Source organism: Convolutriloba macropyga, chromosome 6, assembly GCF_964194025.1.
Source record: "Convolutriloba macropyga chromosome 6, txConMacr16.3, whole genome shotgun sequence".
Taxonomy (NCBI): domain Eukaryota; kingdom Metazoa; phylum Xenacoelomorpha; order Acoela; family Convolutidae; genus Convolutriloba; species Convolutriloba macropyga.
The window spans coordinates 5,693,181-5,701,711 of record NC_134473.1 but is presented as its reverse complement, the minus strand read 5'-3'; the positions used below and the strand labels follow the sequence as shown (position 1 = coordinate 5,701,711).

At 33.1% G+C, this 8,531-nt stretch overlaps 1 protein-coding gene across 1 annotated transcript in view; it reads right to left on the bottom strand.

Annotated features, from left to right (window-relative positions):
* Nucleotides 1–8,531, bottom strand: part of LOC142340716 (ras-related protein Rab-21-like) — a 114,291-nt gene that overhangs the window by 36,174 nt on the left and 69,586 nt on the right. The gene's annotated exons all lie outside the window — the stretch shown is intronic.

The following is an 8,531-nucleotide window of genomic DNA, read 5'->3' as shown; positions in this document are numbered from 1 at the left end:
AAAAGATCCGGATGGTTTTGCTACCATATCAAGCTTTCTCAAACTTTTGTTCGGCCTTAAAGTGAAAACAAAAAGCAGCAAAGCGCGTCTCATATTACAAAACAAGAATTTAAAAATTTCAATACAAAAGTGACCATCAAAAATGATAGAACTTACGAAAACTGTAACAGAAATTGGCTCAAAAAGAGTGACAAATTACATCTTTTCTAAAAAAATACTCAAGTTAGGTGGCTGTGAAATAATCAAAGTATAACTGCTCTTCAGAATTTTAAACCTTCAAATCATCTTATAAACTGACAAATAAAAAAAACATTAGACTGGCAAGTAAAGTTCAAAAGTTCGCCAATTTCCAATAAGGAAGTTTTCAAATTAAAGAGACAACAAGAGAAAGATTTGCATTATTAAAGCATTACAAATATACGCGGAAACAACAAACATTCCTTTGGAATGAAACAAAACTGGATTTTAAAAAAGTGTACTACAAAAATAAGGGGCGTCAAATCCATCAAGAGCAGAAGTCATGATCAAAATTTTTACGCTCTTAAAGACTGCACAATCAGAAAACATACAGTATATCTGACTCATAACTATTTTGACTAGCAATTATACAAAAAAAATATTAAAAAAATTTCTGGAAGAGGAAAAAAAGATATATTGTGAAATATATTTATTACAAATAATTCTAAAATTAACATACCAGCCTTTAATATTTTGCAGAAGGACAAAAAACTGAAAAACAAAACTTTATTGCAGTAAAATATTTCCAGTTTCAACTAAGAAAAGTTTTCTTTTGCGTTCGTTTTCATCAGAGTGCCCCTATACAATTGTTTCATACAAATGGTCATTCAATTATTCAAGCGGCTGGAGTACGCAAAGACGAAAACAAGGAATTTTTCCGCACACACACACTTTATAACTATATAACTAAAAAAGCAGAATTTTGCTGTAAAAATTTATCATATAATACATCAATGGTATTACCGATACAGGAAAACAACAAGAAAATTAACGAAACTGGACTGTTTCTTTGTTAAACATTCAAAAACTGGCAAAAGACGGATCACGGATACCAACAAAAAACTATCAAAAATAAATTTGAACACTATTTTCTAAACTGAAAACCTAATTCTAAAAGTTCGACGATTCGCAATGTTGAAAGCATCTTTTCAAGATCTGACCAAAAAAATCAAAAGTCTAAAACCAACTGCACTACAAAAAAAAATCTTAGGCAAAGTTGAACTGATATATTGTGAAATATATTTATTACAAATAATTCTAAAATTAACATACCAGCCTTTAATATTTTGCAGAAGGACAAAAAACTGAAAAACAAAACTTTATTGCAGTAAAATATTTCCAGTTTCAACTAAGAAAAGTTTTCTTTTGCGTTCGTTTTCATCAGAGTGCCCCTATACAATTGTTTCATACAAATGGTCATTCAATTATTCAAGCGGCTGGAGTACGCAAAGACGAAAACAAGGAATTTTTCCGCACACACACACTTTATAACTATATAACTAAAAAAGCAGAATTTTGCTGTAAAAATTTATCATATAATACATCAATGGTATTACCGATACAGGAAAACAACAAGAAAATTAACGAAACTGGACTGTTTCTTTGTTAAACATTCAAAAACTGGCAAAAGACGGATCACGGATACCAACAAAAAACTATCAAAAATAAATTTGAACACTATTTTCTAAACTGAAAACCTAATTCTAAAAGTTCGACGATTCGCAATGTTGAAAGCATCTTTTCAAGATCTGACCAAAAAAATCAAAAGTCTAAAACCAACTGCACTACAAAAAAAAAATCTTAGGCAAAGTTGAACTGATCACAATTCTTACTTTTTGTCATCATATTATTATTTGAAAAGCAATTCTAGAAATATTATCTGTCAAAAAGGCTTTAACAACGCTATTTTTGGAGGAATCAATAAAACACGCTTCCAAACTTCATAGAAACACAGAAATTTTAATACATTTTTTTCGTAGAAACAACTACAAAAAATTAAAATCTTCGGTTTTAAAAAATACTTATAGATCAACTGAGCATAAAACTGATCGTTATTTTCGATGACTAAATCTGGTTGTGGAGTCACTCAACAGCAGTTGAAATCGCAAAACAACACATTTATTTACGAACTCCGCAAAGCTGCAGAAGGACCAATACTATCGGGTTTTCAATTCTTGGACTGAACTGTGATAACCAAATTTCTAACTGAACGTCATTTGTATGTGGCAAAAAAATGTGGGCAATATTTAGCAGTTGGCATGATTATAAAAAATACATAATAAATTTGTGATTTGTAATTACTGATAGAAATTAGTTATGAGCATGAAATTAGTTATGAGTACGAGCAAAAAAAAATTGCCATAACTGCTGTAAAAAACTTGAATTAAATGCCTAAACAGGTTGAAGCCAACAAAATAGTTAAAACTTTTGTTGATAATTATTTCACATAACATTAAAGCTTTTAAATCCTCGTAGCAAGCTTGAAATTTTTTAAGTACGGCTATTAAAAAAATAGTGTGTAGCCTTTTGGAATCAAATTCAGGAACGTTTGTTGGTCACGCTTTATTAAAACTGTAATACCTTTTACTTGAAGTTTGAGTTTCAAATTTGTTGTGCAAAGAAACTGCAACTAAAACTAGTTAAGTCTGCAAATGAAACTAATTAATTTTAACCGAAAATGTTCCCCTTAAAGTGTCATGGTAGACAATAAGGGCCCAAAAACCATCCAAAACTCAAATTACAGAAGAATATATAAAACCCTGCTGTACACAAGTTATAATAAAATAATTACTAACGCAGTTATGTTGATCTTAAAACCTAAAACCGGTTGAAATTGGTCAAAACTAAAATTTCGAACAGAAAAATTATTGTAAAATCATTGTTAAATAAAATATTGCTTAATAAAGCTACATCCGAACTGCTATAAAAACTGCTGAACGTTTTTTTGAGCTTAGCAAAAAAATTTACCCATTTGGTTCTCACGTTTATTCGATGAATTGCTTAAACAGGGCAACCACTCTTCGCTCCTTTTTTAGCTCTCTGAACTTCAGAAACTAGAATATTTACTTCCCTCCTGGAATTGCACCGTCAGAGCGTGTTCCAAAGACTAAAAAACAACACGCCATCCACCATAAAACCCTTTTGAGTGCTGTTATAACCAAAAAGATAAGTTGGCGATTATTAAACATAACCGACCAACGTCGGGCGAATTGCTCTCAAACGACCGGCGAGCGGTTGGCTTCATCAGTAGCTAGCAACGGTTTAGTAAGGCTATAGCTTCAGCTTGATTCGACTCTTCAACTTTTAGTTTTCTATCTTTGTCAGTAATAAAATCAAATAACTGATATTTTAAAAATTTGCAAAATATTGCAAAAATTAAAAGAAAAGCTTCCAGATTTCTTAGTGACAATGTTCAAAACAATTTTTGTCTCGTGAGTTATGCCATGTAGCCCATCTGCAGGACTTGAAAAGCATGGTTGGCTAGTAATGATGGTTAAACTCAGAAAGATATTCAAAAATTTGGATTCAAAAAAAAAATCTTGCTAAAATTCAAGATATTAACATCTTCAAAACCCTTTCATTGTCTCAAGAGACTATCCAGTATCCCTATTTCAAGCTTTAAATAGTTTCACTGGCTCATAAACATCCATAAGTTTGGAAAATGATAATATTTTTCCGAAATTTCGAAGAAATTAAGTTTTATCGAAAAATTGCACCAGCTGGAGCCATTAAAAAACCGATAAACATTCCATTAGCCCTAGAAACTATGCGACAGTTTAACATCAAGGAAAAATGATAAAAAATTCAAAAAGATTCAAACATAACCGACTAACGTCGAGCGAACTGCTCTCAAACGACCGGCGAGTGGTTGGCTTCGTCAACAGCTAGCCACGATTTAGTGACCTCAGGGCAATACCTCTTTATCCCGTTTCTGAATACGAAAGTCAAATGAGTCAGAAAAAACAATCGGCCAAGCAAAAAATTGCATAAAAGACGAACAGGATTAATATATTTGCTACAAATTGCTTTTGAGAGCAATTAACAACGGTTTCTTAAAAGTGCCTGTTAGATCATTTATGATAAAAAATATTTCAACTATAACTCATTGATAATGACGATCAGAGATGGTGACATTAAGTCACATAACAGCAGCTGAAGTGCGGAATCAATAAAAAGAGAGAGTGAAAGAGAGAGATAAAACGTGAACGAGAAAGAGAAGGAAAGGAACCCCAACCGAAAGAGAGAGAAGGAGACAGGAATATATTCCATGATTGAATTCGACACTGCAACGAGTTTTCTAACCTTGTTAATAAATAAATCATATAGAAAAAAACTGGAGGTAAAATTGAAAGGTTTTCAACTTCACAATAAAAAAATCAAAACCATTTTTGCCTCGAAAGTTCTGTCAAGTAACCCATCCCCGAGATTTGAAAAGTTTTGTTGGCCAGTAATGGTCGTTAAACTCAGAAAAGGACAAAAAATATTGAAAAAATTCGAAAAAGTTGAAAATTTTAACAAAATCTTGCTAAAACTCGCTGACATTAATATCTTAAGAACCATTTCCTTGTCTCAAGAGATTACCAGGATTCCTGTTTCAAGCCTGAAATAGTTTCACTGGCTCAAAGATCCATACGCTTGCAACATAAAAATTTTCAAAAAATTTCAAGAAAAGTTTTATTTTTATCCAATTATTACTGAAACTGGAGTTATAGAAATTGTTGCTCATAATCCCATTAACTCCAGAAACTTTTTAGCAGCTTATTATCAAACCTTGGAGGAGGCCACAGGGCCTCTTCTGCCGGGAAAAACTCAAACACATGAAAAAACTGCAAATATTTTTTAAAAATTGCCTAAATTCGTGATATTAAAATCTTGAACATTCCATTGCGTCTACAAACTATTCAGTAACATTTTATCAAACCCTAGAGGAAATTCCGTGGTTCTTGAGAATGGAGAAACCTAAAAAATGACGAAAAAAATCAAAAATTTAAAATTGCAAGCTTTATAAAAAAATTGCTAAAAAATGTGATATAAAAAGTTGAAAATTAATCTATGAACAACAAACATTTTCTAAAAACTTATATTTTTAAAAGTTGCTAATATTAAAATCTTGAAAAACTATTCATTAAATCAAGAAGCTATGCGGTAACCTAGAATCAAACCCTAAAGGACGTTAAGTGGCTCTTGAGAATGGAGAAACCTAAAGAATGACCAGAAACTTCAAAAAAATTGCAATTTGCATAAAAAAACTGTTGAAATTTGTGATAAGGAAAGTTGAAAACTAAACCATGGCGGAAAAACATTTTCTAGTAACCTATTATGAAACCTTAACGGAGAATTTCTGTTAGGCTGGAAAACTGGAATAATGACAATAAAAGTGTAAAAAATTTAAAAAAAATTGCTTTTGTTTAAAAAAATGCTAAACTTTGTGGCGTTGAAATCTTGAGAAGCAATCCATTACATTTAGAAACTATACAATTACATATTGTCAAACCCTACAGAAGGGTTCCTCGGCTCTTGCGGCGACAGAAACCTAACAACCGACAAAATTTTTTAAAAAACTTAAAAATTGAAAACTTGTGATAGCAAAAAGTTTAAAACTATTTCATGGCAAACGAAAATTTTTCAGGAACTTTTTTTTCAAACCCGTAAGGACGTTTTCTGGCCCCTGCGCCTGGGAAGACATGAAAAATGAAAAATAAAATTAAAAAAAATTGGAAAAATTTGCACGTTTTGTTAAAAAAAAAACGCTAAAATTCGTTATGTTAAAATGTTGAAACCATTCAACTACCACTAGAAACTATCCAGTAACCTATTATAAAACCCTAGAGGAGGTTCCTTCACAACTAGGGCTGAAAGAACTTAAAAAATAACAAACATTTTCACAAAATAAGAAAAAAATGAAAATTTTATCAGAAAATTGCTAGAATTTGTGGTAATAAAAAGTTTAAAAGTAATCGATAGCCTATAAAAATTTTTCAGTGACTCATTATTAAATCCCTAAGGAGCTCTTCTGGACCCTGGGTCTGTGAAAACTTGAATAATGAAAACTAAATAACGAAAAAATTGAAAAAATTGCACGTTGAAAAAAATGGTAAAGTTCGTGATGTTAAAATGTTGAAACCATTCCGCTACCATTAGAAACTTTGCAGTAACCTATTATAAAACCCTAGAGAGGGTTCCTTGACACATAGGACTGAAAGAACTCAAAAAATGACAAAAATTTTCAAAAAGCTTGACAAATATTGTTAAAATTAGTATAAAATTGCGTGTTTTTAGCGATCGGTTGTTCGAACGTAGCCACGGTGGGATTGGGTATGGTGTGCACTGGGGGCTGAGCTGATGGAGAGGGAGGGTTGGGGTCCGCCCTTCACACCATAAGTATAAGTCTCTAAAACAGTTTTAGCTAAAACAGAGCTCAAAGGCTCTAAGAGCACTTAATGCCCGCTGGGCGCCACCTGTTTATCCCGTTTTTTGAGGACGAAAAGTCAAAAGCGCTATAAAAGATATAAGAGCTATAGAAATTATAACTTGGAACCAATCATTTTTGCGGTCTCCACCTGTTATTGCATTTTTGCTCAATTTGATTTCAATGAACAAAAAGTTATGTAATTTTATTCCATTTTTCTTTTAAACAATGGGATGCAAAGTTCTAAACAAACGCATGTTAATGGAAATTGAGAAAACCAGACTGGCGTCGAAAGAATGCTCTCAAACATGAGGTCATCGCATCACTTAATCGACATAAAAATACGGTTTTAATTAACTACTATAATTCGTCAAATTAAGAAGCGACCCAAATGCTGGCTCATTTCTGTTTTCAACGATCAATCAGAATTGTCTTTTTAACTTGTGGATGAAAATAAGTAAATAATTTAGTTCAGCAAATTCCAAAGCAAACAAAAACATTGCCGAGTAGCGTCGGTCTAATCGCTCTCAAACGACCGCCGGGCGGTTGGCTTCAGTAGTACTCAGGTGGGTCTTACGGATGCTAGAATAGGGGTAATGACGGTGTGGGTGTGTTGGGTAGACTGGGTTGCAGGGGGGGGGGGGGGGGGGGGTTGATTGAAGTGTGGTCAAACTTTTATTATTACGAGCCGCTCTTCACACCATTAATTGTCTTATCAAAACTGTTTTGGTGCATCGCGTTCTGCGATGTTAAAGCGTACAGCGCAAGGCTCTAAGAGAACTTCATGCGCTGCATGCGTTACGTTTATCCCGATTTTGAGGAAAAGAAAAATGGCACAGCCGAAAATCAGTCAAGAGAAAAATCGCATAATGAAGGACCATATGCTTCGCTTGGGATCAATGAGTAACTCAAACCTCTAAAATTTCTATTTCGTAGAAGTACCACAGATATACGCACAAAAACTTTGAAAAAATTGAAATCTTAGTCGTAGCTCTACGCATGCAATTGAAATTCCATCTGCGAAGAGCAGCATGGAAATAGATGCAAGATCAGCCTAAAAGATTGTTCAGCAAAAAACACGAACTAGTACACTTTGCTGTTATTTTTAACCAGTATAAACGAGTTGCGTATGTACATTGAAGCTTTGTTTACCTTCTATTTCTAAATCTAAATATTGTGTCAGGCTTTCAATATACAGAATCTTTTCCCCAAGCTACAAGACAGTGAAGGAAAAGTGAAGAGACAACTGTGACGACTTAATTTTAAGCCGTAATAAAAAATTGCCTTCAACTATCCACGGAATTGTGCGAAGTGTTGAGCATGAGAGAACTGTTCTTAATTATCTAAAACAAATAGTTGCCTGCTTCAATACCTTGTTGAAATCTTTAGAAATGACAATTGGCTATCAGTGCTTCCATTTTATCATATCAGTCATAGGTTTCTTTGAATTCGTTGCTTCTCTCCTTATAACATTTCATTAATTGCAAAAAAATCGTGAAATCCACCGACATAATCGAGTGGTCTAAGATCATAGATGAATGAAATCTGTTCCGCTCTGATTTCAGTTTCAAAAAGGCAATTTTAAAAGCTTTTATCCAATAGTTACGAGCAAACGGACGTTCTTTGAGTGCTTTGAATTTTTTTAAGGATCTTTAATACCAACGTTTCGAGGCTCAAATGGGAGATGATCTTTCTGGCAATTTGCTGCTGTTTAAAAATTTTGATACCTAAATATAAACAACATAGCCGGCAGATTGCCAGAAAATAGCTGCAATAGCTTTGTAGATCCGCAATCTCAAAAAGAGAAACATACCCGGCAGGTTGCCGGAAAAAAGCCGCCGTTGATTCCCATGACTCTATTGGGATTGAAAGAAAAGAAAATATCAACAAAAATTGATTTTTGTATAAAAACATTTTTAAGTGCGATTTATTTTGATGTCATTTCGTAATTGTGCATACTCCTGTCTCTCAGTGAGAGGCTACAGGGTCTAGTATCAACACCAATAAGCATTATAGATAGTGACTAAAACTTATGAGAACAAAGTTCAAGTACCGGGCATCTAAAAATGGGCTTTATTGGTTTCTCCCGTTTATATTTCTGACT